The following is a 16,223-nucleotide window of genomic DNA, read 5'->3' as shown; positions in this document are numbered from 1 at the left end:
CCGTTTATTATTGCATGTACTAACGTATGTCATTGAAAGATTATGACATTCTTATTTGTTTTAAACATTTACATTGGTTTATCATTATATATTTCTGCTTTTATTATGTTGGTGACTCTCTGACAAAGCAAGTATGCCTGACTTTTAATAACTACCCACTGTTATAGTGTGTCTGGTATATGAGAGTGAGAGTACTTTGGGTTTAGGGCTTGGTAGGTGTGAACTGTTAAGAGTCTGTCATCCTAGATATTCCTACCCAACTTCCATATATGAGTGACAAGTAATGCATTATATTGAGTAGGGTGTATGGAATAAAGTAGATTTTTGTTTTATAAGTAGAAGCGCTGACTGGACAATATTTTTTTTAATGTTGCCTTTTGCATGCCTAAGGACAGTAGTACTATCCCATACCATTTCCCCTGAGTGGGCCTTAGACTGATCTGTGTCACTTCACTAAAAGAGTTAAGTGCTTCAACTGGTACTTAATTCCAAGTAAACAGAAGGAGATTGTGTACTTATTACTTGTTAAGGACTCACATACTTCTCAAATGATAACTCACTTTGTTACACTTCTCCCTTGGGTTGATCAACTTGTCAGTGGGCTGATGGCACAGCATGTATCGCTGATGTTCCAGTGGACAGCACTTACACTTTTCAGACCATCAGGGACACCTAATATCAAATCCATTGTTGCGGGTGACTTCTGTCCAAAGCAAACAGAATATGGCGAAACAGATTGTTGGTTGCAGCTCATTAAACTCCTATATGGGTGTATGCCAGTAGGAAGTCGTTGGTTATAATTAGGCCTCCCGGTTTTCAATTTTTACTGATTTTTACAGATAAATACAGACAGAAAACAATGAGTTTCCTGTCTGTATTTATTTTTAAAAGCGGAAAAATACTGAAAATGGTGCTTCTTATGAGAAACTCTCCAAGCTGTCTTTCATTAATTCTAGGCAACAGCTTAGCAGGCACACAACATGGAGGGTTAAAATACAGGATGAAATTTCCTTAAATACAGGCATATGTTAACATATATTTGTAGTATCATGCTAATATGTCATTTTGAGTGTGATCTTTTGTTATACTTGGCTGCTTAGTGTGCTAAAACGTGATAGGCATCCATGTTTGAGTGCACGTCAAAGAGTTATATAAACGCAGAAATATACAATTTTACAGCTACATTTATTCTTGAAACACAAAATAAATATGGATAACTACCAATAAGATGACTAAAAAATAAAAATGGATAAATCAGACGGAATTGTTAAAAAAAGAAAAAAATACAGTGAAACCGGGAGCCCTAGTTATAATCCTTTCATTCCGTTATTATTGGAGACTTTACTTATTACCAATATGTGTCCTTTGTGCAGCACGTTTAAATGTGTATGTAAGGATGTGGTTAGCACAACATGTTCTGTTGCTAGTAGACCATATGAGATGTGAGTGATATATATTTTATGGAGGGCATGACCACTTTTGTTCAGATTTGTGATCCTTCATCATTTTGGGCCAGATATAGGTAAATGTCATTTACCGATTCGTAAATACCGAATTTTACCGATTCGGTATTTACAAATCGGTAAATGCTATGTAGGTATTTTTTCCGATTTTTTTACCGAATCTGTGTGATTCGGTAATTACCAAATCGGTATTTACTGATTCGGTAATTGACATTGATTCCTATGGGCCTTGAGGCCCATGGGAATCAATGTCAATTACCGAATCGGTAAATACCAATTTGGTAAAATTACCGATTTTGTAAGGGGGACAGGGTGTCACTTTGACACCCTGTTGCACCCCTGATTCTGGCTTGTGTGTCATGTGACACACATACATGCCCTTAGGTCATGGATGTGTGCCACATGGCACAGGTGTACATGCACAGATGTGCATGTACACAGGAATTCGTTATTTACCATGACATTGTATGTCATGGTAAATAACAAATTCTTAAGAGCCTGTGGCACTGTTTCCAGTGCCACCTACATATAGATTTTTCCGATTCGGTAAATTTACCGAATCGGTATTTTACAGAATCGGTAAATTTACCGAATCGGTATTTTACAGAATCTGTAAATTTACTGAATCCGTAAATTTACAGATTCTGTAAAATATAGGCCCCCTACATCTCAATCACCAAATACCGGTCGGTACTTGGTGACCTACATCTGGCCCTATGTCTTTATCCTTTGTGTTGCAGCTCCTTAACTATGCTGAGAAATGTAATTGAGGCCTGGGTAGCATGTAGGATTTTCTTTTTTTTTTTTTTTTTTTTATTTAAAAAGAGAAATTTTTATTGGCATACAGGAAAAAGAACCATACAAAAATATATATATATGGGTGGTGCATTCAATAGCGTTTTTTTTCCGTCACAACCCGTTCGAGAGTGCGTGCTGTTTGTTTTCCCTTCATTACAAAAAAAAGAAAGGAGAGAGAGAAAGAAAGAAAAAGAGAAAAAAGGGGGGGGGCCTACTGGTGCTTCTTCAGGTGGTCGTCGAGTGGGCGCCACATGTGTAGTTTGGCGTTGTGTTCTTTCGAGAAGTTGCCTGTGATGTTGTCTGCCCCTCTCAGGAAAGTGACCCAATTAATCCATGTTTTAAAGTTTGCTTTGGCTGTGTTTTTCCAGTTCGTTAGGATTATTTTAAGGGCTGCTGTGAGGAGTAGGTCCAGGAGTTCTCTCTCTTCTCTACTTTTTAGGTTCGCGGTTAGATGTTCTGTCGCCAGGCTTACGAAGCTGATTGTTAGGTCTGTTTTGAGCATATCATTCAGGAAGGAGTTGATCTGTGTCCAGAACCTCCTGACTTTCACGCAGGTGAAAATGAGGTGTTCGAGGGTGCCCTCTTCTTTCTGGCAGTTCCAGCATTTGTCAGAGTCTGCGATGCCGACCTTGTGAAGCTTGGATGGCGTCCAGTAGGCCTTGTGGAGCAGCCAGTACTTCGTTTGCGCTAGTTGTGGGGTGACTTTGTTTGTTGTAGCTGAACTCCACATTTTTGCCCGCTCTATTCCATTCATTTGCCTGCCCAGGAGTGTCTCCCATGCGTTGGTGGCTTTCTTGTTCTGCGCCAGCGTGGAGGGGGTCAGGAGCTTGTAGATCTTTGCCGTTTGGTGACCTGTTGAGTTGAGGAGCAGCAGGTACTTGATGATGCCTGGCTCCTCTCTGCGTAGGTTGGCTTTCGTTATTGCTGTCTTCATCTTGAGGAAGTTGTAGAGCTCTTGGTGTGGGAGGCTGTGTAGCTGCTGTAGGTTCTGAAACGTCAGCGGTCCTTGCTTGCTTTCTGTCTGGTTGCGGAGGCTGATGCCTTTCTCGATCCATATGTCGTTGTTCAGGATCGTACCATGATATGTTACCCTTGTGTTGAACCAGATGGATTCCCATGCTGTGCTTCTCAGCTTCTGCGCCATGCGTTTGTCTACTTTCAACAGTGCCTCCCTCGTGTGTTTCAGTATGGCGTTGGACTTTAGTGGGTGCCGGTTTGCTGTTAGAAGGGCTATTGGCTTAAGCCCTCCCAGGATGTCTTGTTCGACTTCTAGCCATACTGGTGTGTACATTTGTGTGCTGTCTATCCAGGCGATCCCCTGTCTCGCTAGGCATGCCATTTGGTATATTTTGAAGTTCGCCAAGTTGAGGCCTCCGAGGTCTCTCGCCAGTCTTAGTTTCTGTAGGCTTATCCTTGGTTTTTTGTTTTTCCATAGGAAGATGTTTAAGAGTTGATCTAGCTTTTTGTGGAATGTCTCTGTCATTAGGAGTGGTAGCATTGTCAGTGTGTAGTTTATCGCCGTGTTATCATCATTTTGATTGTTTCAATTCGACCCCACCAACTTATGTATTTGGGTGACCATAGCTCCAGTCTTTCCTTTATTTTTTTCAGTGTCAGGTCCTCGTTGTGTTGTAGCGTTGATGCAAGGTCTCTTCCAAAGTGGAGTCCTAGATATTTCAGTGGTTTCGTCTGCCAGGCCAGCCCAGATTCGCCTAGGACCTCTCTCGTGGTGTGGACATTCATCGGCTTGCACTCCGATTTCTCCTTATTGAGTTTGTAGCCTGAGGATTCCGCGTACTCTCCTATGGTGGCCATTAGCGCTTTTATTGACGTGGAGGGATTCGCTGTTGTTATTAGGATGTCGTCTGCGTACGCCGCTAGTTTGACAGTCTTCTTCCTGATCTTGACGCCTGTTATGTCTGAGTTGTCCCGTATTCTGGCTAGCAGGGGTTCTAGAGCAAGTAGGAAGAGGCCGGGTGAGAGGGGGCATCCTTGTCTGGTGCCTCTTCCCAGCGTGAGTGTTTCAGATGCACTGCCGTTTACCACTATTTTTGCTTTCGGTTTGTTGTAGATGGACATGACCATTGCCGTGTACTTTTCCCCCAGTCCGAAACGTCCCATGCAGTTTCTCAGGAAGGGCCATGAGACTCTATCAAAGGCCTTCTCCGCGTCCAGCGCTATCATGACTGCTTGTTCGTTGCTATTTGCCGTGTGGTTGATTAGATGGCAAAGTAGCCTTGTGTTGTCCTGCGATAGTCTGTTTTTAATGTAGCCCACTTGTGAGGTGTGGATTATCTCCGGCAGTATTCTGTTTAGTCTGTTGGCTAAGACCTTCGCGTAGATTTTGCAGTCGACATTTATTAGCGATATTGGTCTGTAGTTCTGGGGGTATTGTGGGTCTTTCCCCTCCTTAGGGATTATGGTGATGTTGGCTTCGCACATGGACTCCGTCATCTTCCCGTTCTGGATGCACGTCGAGTACGTTTGTGCCATTAGCGTTTTAATGTGTTCGCTGAAAGTTTTGTAGAATGCCGCGGAGTATCCGTCTGGTCCTGGTGCTTTGTTCTGTTTCAGTTGGGTTATGGCTGTTCCGATCTCTTCTTCCGTTATGTCTGCTTCGAGCGATTCCCTCTCGTCTTCCTTGAGTTTTGGCAGATTGGTGTTACTGAGCAGACCTAGCCCTGCATCTTTGCTCAGGGTCCGATCTTCGGTGTACAGCTCTTGGTAGAATTGTCTGAAGACTTCTAGTATACCTTTGTTCGTTGTTTGAGATCTGTTCGTTCGATCTGTTATTGCTGCTATCGTGTGCTGCCTCTGTTTTGCCTTGAGGTGGATGCCAGCTGTTTGCCTGCTTTGTTTGCTGCGCATAGGTTGACTGATTTGAACTTTGTTAGCCAGGACCCTGCTCTCTCACTTAGGATCTTGTTCAGTTCATATTTCTTTTTTGTGAGTAGGGTGAGCGTGTTCTTGTCTGTTATGTTTGCGCAGTGGCCTCTCTCCAGTGCTGTTATCTCCTCCTCCAGCTCAGTGATTTTCTTGTTTCTGCTTCTGTTCAACCTGGATTTGATATTTATTAGTTTCCCCCTCAGTGTTGCTTTAAGGGCGTCCCAGATGGTGTCTTTGCCTACCTCGCCATTGTCGTTGTGCTCGAGGTATTCTTTAATTGTGGCTTCGATTTCTTTAATGTTCTCGCTGCTCTGGAGGATGTCGTCGTTGAGCCTCCATCTCCTCGTTGGGCTCTCGTTGTGTTTGCCACTGAGAGTGAGCGTTATGTGAGCGTGGTCTGAGATGGTTATCGGGGCTATCTCCGTCTGCTCTATAAGGTGCGTGTGGGTGTTGGACATCAATATGTAGTCAATCCTGCTGTATGAGTTGTGAGGATGTGAGTAGAAGGTGTACTCACGTGCAGTTGGGTGTTGTAGCCTCCATGGGTCTGCTAGGTGTTGTTTGGTACACAGGTCTTTCAGGGTGTTGCTGCTGTTGCTGGAGGTGTGGCTCGATCTGATCGGGTGTCTGTCTGTTGCTTGGTCCATTGTTCTATTCATGTCCCCGGCCGTGATCAGGAGGTCCTCTTGGGGCAGGCTGGACAGTTTGCTGTTTACTGCTTGCCAGAACTGTTTCTCCTCGGAGTTAGGGCCGTATATGTTGGCCACGTGTATTCTGTCGCTCCCTCTTTGGACGCTCGTTATTAGCATGCGGCCGTCTTCGTCTGCGTCCGTAGATTGTGTTGTCAGGTTGGCCTTCTTGCTCAGGATTGTTATTACTCCTCTTTTCTTCCCTTTTGCTGGTGAGCAGTGTATTTCCCCTATCCATCTGGCCTTGAGTTGCCCTGCTTCCTCTTCTGAGAGCTTGGTCTCTTGCAGCATGTATATGTCTCCCTTTAGTTTGGCCAGGTGTTCCAGTATTTTCCTTCGTTTGACCGGGTGATTCAGTCCTTTAACGTTCATGGATACTATCTTCAGGTCGGTAGACAGGACTGCCTTCGTTGGGTCTGTCATGGTGGTTTGGTGCTGTCGCTGCTGTTTTGCATTGTGCGGCCCCCCCCAGGGGTCTGCGTGGGAGTGCAAAGAGGGAAAAAGTAAAAGATGTATGTAGAAAAGGGAAATAATAAGAACATTTTGTCCATTACACCGATGGGTGCTGTAACATGCGCTGCTTTCTTGTCCACCTGCATCACTTCTCCCCCCTGTCCCCCCCCCCTCTCCCCCTCCCCTCCTCCCCCCGTCAGTAGTACCTCGGGTGTGCGACAGCAAGGGTCCTCACACTCCCCCCCCCCCGAGTCTTGATAAGTTCCTGGTGTTAGCCTGGCCCCTCAGGATCATGTGCTAGCTTATAAAACAAAGAGAGACAGAAAGGATGAAGAGAAGAAAAGGATATTGTTGTTGTTCCGTCTCTTCTTTCGTGGCTGCGGTGTCTCTACTGAGGTTGTTGCGTTTGCTCTTGTTGAGCGATTGTCTGAGGTAGATTTTGTTCGTTTGAGTTCACAGAGCCCTGGTGCTGGGTTGCGCATGCGATTGTCTGAGGTAGACTTTGTTCGTTTGAGTTCACAGAGTCCTGGTGCTGGGACACGCATGCATGCTGCACGGGACTCTCTCTTTCCTATTCCTCCCCTTCGTGTGTCTCGTCTGAGGATGCCCTTCGCTTCGCTCCGGGGCTAGGTAGTTCCATTTCTTCTGGTTCCGGCCCTTGTAGGTATCTGTGTAGGTCGTTGGGGTCATCGAAGATTTTGCTTCCGTGCCTGTCCGTCACCCTCATTTTTGACGGGCCAGCAAAGGTGAAGGCGATGTTCTTCTTCCGCAGGCGGTCTCTTAGGGCTAGGAAGCCTTTCCTCACCTCGACTGTTAGTTTAGAGAAGTCTTGGGTGATGGTTACCTTGCTTCCGCTTACCAGCATTGGACGACCTTTCCTGGCTACGGAAAAAATTGCGTCGGTGTGGTTCTCTCTTAGTGGTTTGCATATTATAGGCCTCGGGGCGTTACTATTCGCTTGTTTCCTGGCCGGTATGCGATATGCTTTGGTGATTTCAAGCGGTTTGTCGAAGCTGAGCCCGGTGAGCTTGGGTATTAGAGACTCTAGCATAAGGGCACACGCCCCAGGTGTGTCTTCCTCCTCCTCGGGCACTCCCAGGAGTCGTATGTTACCTTTGCGGCTTCTATCCTCCTGCTCCGCCATGGCCTTTTGTAATGCCGTCGTTCTCTTTATCACCAGCCCCAGGTCTTTGTGTGTAATGCTGGCATTGCGTCAATATTTATCAAGGACCCCCTGAGTGCATGGAAATAGAGTTCCTAGACCAGGGAAAAGCAAATAATTTGATATGTATCAATCTAGGCAACAGAGCGTAACGAGAGGTCGAAATGAACTGAGCTAAAACATTGGTTTTTTGTAAAAAAGGGGAGTTCAATTTTATTCACAAATTATTAAAACACATTGAAATAATAATACACATTTACAATTTTACATTAAACACATGTAACTCAATGAATTGAGAATACACAACAACACTGTTAAAAAGAAGCAAATAATTCAACGAGATGGAAGTTACATAAAATGAACACAATTTTTAAGAGAAAAATGTGGCTAAATTAATCTCTACGCGCGTTTCGGCGAACCAGCGCCTTCTTCTGGAGCAGCCACGATAGTATCTACAAAAAGGAAAATATCATATAAAGAAACATTATATACAATATTACTCTTGTTGTGTAACATAAAAACACTTCAGAACAATCCAATGTTATTGTAGTAGTCTCAGACTTTCCATTTTGTTTAGACCAAACGTTTTTATATTATAACATTACTATTAAGGATTTCATTTCCTTGCCTTGAAGGTAATCATACATGCATAACTGTGGTAGATCATTGAACCCATAATCTTTTATCTGCACTAGTGGTCACAGAAAGAAGACAGTGTCTTATAATCATAGATTGACTATTCCCAATGTTGTAAGTTTAAAGGGTTTTTACATTGGATGGTTAATAAAGGGATTCTGATATTTGTATCTCTCTAGTTGAACCTCTAACTAGCGTGAACGATGAAGTAGAGAACACTAGAGATGGTCGCAGTTATCAGGAAGTTATTCTAGCAGGACCTAAATAATAATATGCAATGCATCTATATCATAAATAAGGTCACTTACTTTAAAAACACGAAATATATTGCTGTAATTCGATGACGCAATCTGGTCTGTACGTCCAACGAGTACCCTTTCTTTTGTTTATGTTATGTAGATATTCTAAACCATAAAGAAACAGTAAATGACCATTTGAGCCCTTATTATTATAGCCTAGTCTTATGATTTCTTCATGGCCAATACTTAATAGACGAACAAGATTGGTGTATTACCTATTTTAATTGAGGTTTGCAGATGGATATTCCATAAACATTGATGTGATTCGTTGGTCTCGAATGTTGATATAAATTTCTATATTTCCTAAAGAAATTATAGGATCTTTCAATATATTCGATCTTTCAACTTTTGATTTTTTAATTTTAACTAAACAATTAGTAAGGATATAGTTTTTTACTTTAGAAGATGAAGGTACCTTAATTAAGGAGTAGGGGTTCATTTAGACCCGCCGCCCGGAGTTAAAAAGTAGTGGCCGCAGTAATGCGTATTTATGTGAAACTGGAAAGGTATGATCCTCCTGATGTGGGGATAGTTAATTGTGATGATTGCCTACAGAATGGATAGAAAGAAAACTGGCATAAACATCTATACTATATAGTCACAGGGTAGCAATTTCTTAACTAAAACTCTTAAGGAGAGGAAGGACTGATGGTTACCTTTTTGGTTGCGCTCAGAGGCGGTTGATTCAGATGATTTTAAAATAACTCCCTGTCTGTAAAATAGAAAAAATGGTAGGGAAGTTATGTTACTCGCTCATTATTTAAAACTTGCGAGTCAACTAAAGAGTGACTAGATTGAAGGTGCCGCATTAAGGATTTCTCCCAGGACTCACCCAATAGATATCAACAGGGCTCCAAAAATCCGGCGGCGGGACACGGGGGTTCTATGCTCCTTCCACGAACGATGGCAACTGAAAGCTCTATAAACTGCTGTTTATATACCCTACTTGATTGGATAAGTAAGTGCACCTGACCTTGTGTGGGAATGGAGAAAGGACCACCACTTGCAGGGAAGTAGAAAGAGGACTCGATTCTCTAAAGGGATAACCAAGATGGCTTCCAAGTACACTGTCACTTGAGTAGACATAGATGATGGTGTGGAGCGATTAGACTCACCTAACTCAACAGAAGAGTAAAAACGGAGAAGGGAGCCATATTATCAAGGGGCACTAAGGTCAATTTTACCTATTGACCAAATACAAATTAGGAAACTCTATGTACATAGCGCAACAAGAATGATTCCAAATATAGCCATAGGCACGTTATGTATTGAGTAGCGATCTACCTAATAATTTGCAAAAGAAAGGGTCAAATCGTGCGGAATCTCATAAGGCTTGGAACTCTGTTTGATACCACTATACGTGTAAACTTGAAGAAACTCCAGATTTTCTATACTTTTAGTAATTATTAGATCAATGCTTCCCAGATCTAATGTTGCTTAAATCAACATAAACGACAGTGTGGAACGCAAGGAAAATTCCACCTAGTCAGGATAATGGAAGATAACACGAGGAAGTTGCATCTTAGGTGGGCACTGAACTCAATTGTTATTGTTGTAAAAATCAAACTAGGGAATTATCAGTGACACACCGCACGTGTATGCGGGAATAAATCTGGACTCGTTATAAAGCGGTATGCGCTCTATTTTATGGATGTGAAAATCAAACCATAAAGAGAATAGTGCAACTAAAATAGTATATTTGACAGAACCATAGATGTCAACATGATGGAAATCTATATCATTTACTATTTTAAAAGATTATACATAAATAATATGAATTGACAGAAAGAAAGAATGGTTATGGTAGTAATAGCTAGAAGAGGAAGAAAGGGGACCCCAGTGTATGTGATATAATACGTGATATCACATGAGGAGAAATACTTTGGAGCTTCTTAATAATTATTTTACTCAGGACACACTATACATAACTGTCAATTTATAAACGGAATGGATCTTCAACATTACATCAGATAGAGCCAAAACAAATATTCCTGAGGTAGGAAAAATCTGCGGTTATTCTAGCAAATAGCGTGCTCCCATGGCAATTCACTATTCATTCCTTCCCGAAAGGTGTTAAAGACAAATATCCAGAACACCTCCCTCTTTTTTCTAATTGCACATCCACCATTGGAGTCTGAGATATGAATTTTTTCCAGCACTCTCCATTTGAAGTCATCTGCTTGGTGTCCCTTCTCCAAGAAATGCTTCACCATTGGGGCAGCAAGTTTGTGAGTTCTTAGCGCCGAACGATGTTCGTTTAGCCGTGTTTGTATAGCACGGGATGTTTCTCCTATATACCCGAGGAGACACGGGCACTGTATGAAATAGATCAGATTTGAGGATCTGCAATTCCACATTTCTTTCGCCACTGTTGTATGGCCATTGTGTGTGAATTCTTTGCCTCTTATGATGTTGGTACAAGAGGAACATGAGGAACAAGGGAAGGTTCCTTTTATTGGATTGCCTGATACAATCGACCTTTGTACTGAATGATTTCTGTCAGATGTGGGTTGGAAGCGTGAACGAACGATATGTTCCTTAATATTTCTGTTCCTCTTGTAGGCAAAAAGTGGCTTAGCTAATTTCAATTCTGGAGTACAGTTGCTGTTTAAGATGTGCCAGTTTGAATTTATGACTTGTTTAATTTTAGTGTCCAGGGTAGAATGTTTAGTTACACAAACCACCTGGTCAGTAGTTTTTGCAGGTTTTGGTTGGAGCAAGTGATCACGGTCATAATAGCGGGCACGCTTATAGGAGTGTCTCACTAATCGGTGAGGATAGCCTCTCTCGATGAATTTGCTTCTCATCACCATTGCCTGTCTGTCGAAATCTGCAAGGCTTGTGCAGTTGCGCCTGACCCTTAGAAACTGGGAGAATGGGATTGAATCTTTTTGTGACCTAGGGTGAAAACTACTGTAATGCAGTAGGGTGTTTCTGGCTGTAGGTTTCGTATGCAGATCAACTTTTAAGATGCCCGCATCATTCATAATTTCAATATCTAAGAATTCCACCTTATCATCACTGATATGAGACGTAAAGTGCAGGTTGGAATCTGCTTCGTTTATCCAAGAGATAAACTCCTCTAATGTCTCCCTCCCATTGGTCCAGACAAAGAAGATATCATCTATGTATCTGGACCAATGGGAGACGGACTCGAAAAAGGGAGCTAATTCATTATATATATTTTTTGCTTCAAAAGCCGCCATATATATATTCGCAATCGAGGGCGCTACTGATGCGCCCATACTTACCCCCTTGATCTGGCGGTAAGTATTCGATCCAAATTCAAAAAAGTTGTCGGTTAGGACAATTTCCAAACATGCCAGTAAAAATGATTTGGGGCAAGAGATGTTATATGAATCAATGAACCAAGATGTAGCTTTCATTGCTCCAATGAGGGGAATATTGCTGTACAAAGACTCAACGTCTAATGTGACTAACAGGTCTCTTCCAGGGGCAAAGGTTAAGCCTTCTGTTTTTTGTATCATGTCACCTGTGTCACGCACATATGACTTGATCTTAGATACAAATGGACGTAGATAGTTGTCTATATATTTGGAAAGGGGCTCAGTAGCTGTACCTATGGTCGAGACTATTGGTCGATAAGGGGGATCAGATGGGTTTTTATGGATCTTTGGAAGCCCATATATGCAGGCTGTTTTTCCTTGGTGATGATTTAAAAATTCAAATTCCTTGGGATTGATGTGGCCATCTTCTAAAGCTGTTTTAGTTAAGGATCTTATTTTTTTAGATAGATTCAATGAGGAGTATGCTTGAATCGGGATGTAAAAAGTCGTGTCACCCAACATTTTTAGCATGTTGAGTTCATATTGGGCCGTGTCGATGAGAACAATCCCACCACCCTTGTCACAACTCTTAATAGTGAGATCTTTATTGGATGAAATAGTCGATAGAGCTAGATGTTCTTCTTTGTTTATATTATAAATTGGTTTTGGGATGTATCGCAAAGCTTGGTCCAGTTTCTTTAAAACGACTAGCTCAAAAGTGGCCACTTCCGGTCCTAGTTGTTCCAAAGAAGGACTAAAGGTCGATGGAAGACTCAAAGATTTAATATTGGTAGTTTCTATATCAATACCCTCATTAGTTGCAAAAAATCTTTTTAGACGTACTTTCCGGAAGAATGAAATTATGTCACAGTATAGTTCAAAGAGGTTTGGGGTTGAATGGGGCACAAAGGAAAGACCCTTAGATAACAATGCAATACTGGAAGAGTCTAGATTAGTTTTAGAGAGATTAAAGATTGGAATTATGTCCCCTGCTTCCAATATTGCCTGTTTCTTGTCTCTCGTACAAATTGGGCTTCCTCCTGTTGTTGTTGTTGATGGTGTTGGGGTTTGTAGTTCCCTCTCGGTTGCCCCTGAAAATGGACTCTGGGGCGTCCCCGTCCCATCCCTCTGTTCCCTAAAAAAGGCTGTCTGCGTGCCCCTCTACCTGAATTGTAGTTGTAATTAGGTTCTGGTTCGTAATACCCTTCAGTCTCATTCTCTGAATCGGAACTTTGGGAAAAGGTGTTTACCCGTTGCTGTTCTTCACTGTTGTCTACAGTGAAGTGATTTTGTTTATAAAAATCTATTTTTAGATAAGGGTAGGTATTTTCAATTGTGGCATATCGTTTGTCTTTAAGTAATTTGTCGTTTTTTCTTTTGTCCAGATAGCTGGAGAACGATTCTAATTCTTTATTGCACTCAGCTATTTTTTTCATTGCATCCTCTATATTCCCCATTTTTTTGATTTTGTCTTCAAGCTCATCAATATCTGATCTTACTTCTGCAGCTAGTTCTTTTGCAGTTTCGACTATTAGCATCATCAAGTCTCTTGAACACCGGCTGGCAATTCTGCTCCACTTATCAAGAAATGCCTTGTGGTGCACAAAGAGACCAGGGATGTTTTTAACACGAAGACCTAATGGGATAATGCCCAGGCGAAGATATGCCAACATGAATTCGCCATGGGCTTCAATACGTGTTAGCTTTTTCTTAAGATCTAGTAATTTTTTAGTGTCGTCATTATGGCGTAAGGGTTCACTTGAAGGATGATTAAACGAACTCGAAGTGCCAAAATGCTGGCATTGTCCTCCAGCAGGCCGATCCTTTTCTCTGCCTCGTCTATCCTGCCGTTGGCTTTGCTTTGTTCTGCCCTGATCGCTATTAGCTCCATTTGGATGCTATCTACTGTCTTTTTCGTGGCTTTTGCTAACTCGTTCCCTTCTGTTATTTTCTTTAGTAGAGTGTCCAGTGTGATTGTGCCATCCCCTTGGCCGTTGCGTTCTTTGATCGGGGAGGGCGGTGTTTCATTCTTGCTCTTTTTCAATTCGTTCGCACTGTGCTTCCCGTCTCTCCCTGCCATGCTTCCTCTGGCCAGGCTTGTCTTATGTTTCCCACCTGTTGGTTGTTGGCTTGTGCCGGCCTTGTTTCCTCCTTCCTTGTTCCTTAGGGTGCTTATTGTCGTTAGGGGGTTATCCCTGAACCTGGGTGGCCACTTGACCACTCTTGTTTTTGTCCGGTACTCCGCCAGCCTCTTGCGGTTCGCCTATGTCCTGACTTCCTCCGCACTGACCGGCTCGGAGTTGAGTAGCCCCGCACCCTCCGCTGTTCCTCTTGCGTGTTGGTCGGGGATTTAGGCCTGGTGGCGGCCCCTGGACCTTGCTCCTTCCTGCGGTCGTTTCTCCGCATCGGCTGTGCGCCCGCTGCCTCCACCGCTGTTCAGGGGGGGGGGGGCCTGGGCTCCTTTTGGCCTCGCACCTTTTGCTGGCCCGGGTGTGCCTGCGACTCTTTAGCGAGTGCCCCCCCGCTCCGCCTTGTCCCAGATGGTCGTCCCCTCCCCTCCAAGATGGCCGCCTCTTTATTTTCCCTTCGCCTCCGTCTTTGGTTGACCGTGCGTCGGTTATTGGGTGTGTTATTGCTATTGTTATTATTTATTTATTTAACACCTCCCCTGTCTGTGCCGGTTCCGTTATTGATGTACCCTTTTAGCCTCTGGTGCTCTGGTGCTCCGCGGCACTTCTGCGAACTATCCAAAGATGGCTGCTTGCTCGCTTCTGACCTTTCTAAGATGGCCGCCCCTCTGAGACGCTTGCTAGCTTCTGACCCCCTTCAAAGATGGCCGCCCCCTTGAGCCGCTCCTCGTGTTTACGCCCGGTGTGCTTCTTGGGGGTTTATTGACCGCAGTGTTATTCCTGTTTGCTCCTTCGTTATCGGCGCTTGCCTTCTTCCCCCCTCAGGGCGCCTCTCCCGGTGTGCTCCGTGTCTGGTAGGGTGCTTCCCCCACCGCAGCTTGCTTCGGCAATTTCTCCGCTGTCCGCCTTCCGTTGCGCTAGTCCCCTCTGACTGTGCTCCCGCTATGCAGCCTTTCTTGCTTAGTCTTGCCGTGCGCTTGCGGTGCGGTGTCTCTCACCCCTCGCCTTTCCCACACCAAGATGGCCGCCTCGGTCTTTGTCTGCGCCGGGATGGAGGGGGGGGGGGAGTCAGGGGGTGTTTTTTCTGCTCACTATCGTACTCACGGTACTGGCGGTACTGGCGGGTGTCTCTCCCTCCTGCCGGCTTCGGGAGGGGCTCTGCACCTGGGGGCCTGGAGTCTCTTGCTTGATAGCGCGGCGGTCTTTCTCAGTTCCTCTCCGAGGTGGCCGCCATCTTCCCTCTGCTTCTTTCTCGTCCTGGCCGTTTCCTTTATCTTCTTTTTTCTCCCGGTTTTGGTGGACGAAACTTTGCTTGACTCGGCTCAGGCAATGCCCCTTACGTTCACACACCTCTTCCTCGGTTCTTGTGGCACTTCTCTCTGGTTTGTTTGCTTTGCTCGCCGTTCTTTTACTCGGGGGGTCGGGAGCTCCGGACTTAGGTTTGCCACCCCCTTGCCATCCAAGCCACGCCCCCCAGCATGTAGGATTTTCATCACTTTTATTCCAGGCCTGAAATCTCCACCAGCAGCAAGTACTAAGCTGCCATTCACCTATGTTCTACTGTGCATCATATTGGAATGGGTAGACCTCTCAAAGCTTGTCTTGTCAGCCTTCTTTGGAATCCACAATCCGAACATTTGATGTCTGCCTGTTTCTTTGCCCTCCAAAATCCCTAGAAGAAAACATTTGCAGATGTGGGTTTAGATCTCCTTCAAAAATTCAGCCATAGCGTTGACACTTTTGCAGGTCCATGCTTTCCACCAATTCCTCAAATTCTGGATAAATATTAGCCGGCCATGCCACTAAAGTGTCTATTTGGGAAGTTTTCGTTTTCAAAATCTGACAAGGGCTGTAGCCTGACCAGACTCATGGTCTCACCGGAGCACATTAAGAATGTAATGGAGGAAGAAAAACACAGAACACTATTTTAGTCAAGGATTTCTAAATGACACAATGGAAGGTAGCATGTCGCTAATGCCAAGCTCTATCTCTCCCCTCCACACATACACACTCAAATAACCATGTTTCATGGCATCGCTCCAGTAACAAGATCGTCTGGATCTTGTATCAAGCTCATATTGACCTTTTCACAAATAACTGCAGAACGTACTCAGAGGAAAAGTTATAGTTATGATAAACTGATAGATAGCCTGCAGTCAGGAGATCTGAGAGATGAAAGCAGAAGAGCATACACATCATCTATCACGAAGTGCAGGGTGAGTTTTGAGCAGGTAGGACATTTGGAGGAGGGTTTCTGTAATTGAACCTCTGCCGCATCTGAGGAATCCAAGATGGCTGCCACTGCATTACCAGAGCAAGATCATTGCAGTGCAACAGTCGCTCGAGGTGATGTCACGTGGTTAATGCCGGAGGTGCTGGTAAAGAAGGAAATGGATCTAAAGAGAAGTTGTTGTGGGGAGA

This window comes from Lissotriton helveticus, chromosome 12, assembly GCF_964261635.1.
Source record: "Lissotriton helveticus chromosome 12, aLisHel1.1, whole genome shotgun sequence".
NCBI lineage: Eukaryota > Metazoa > Chordata > Amphibia > Caudata > Salamandridae > Lissotriton > Lissotriton helveticus.
This window is presented reverse-complemented; position numbering follows the sequence as displayed.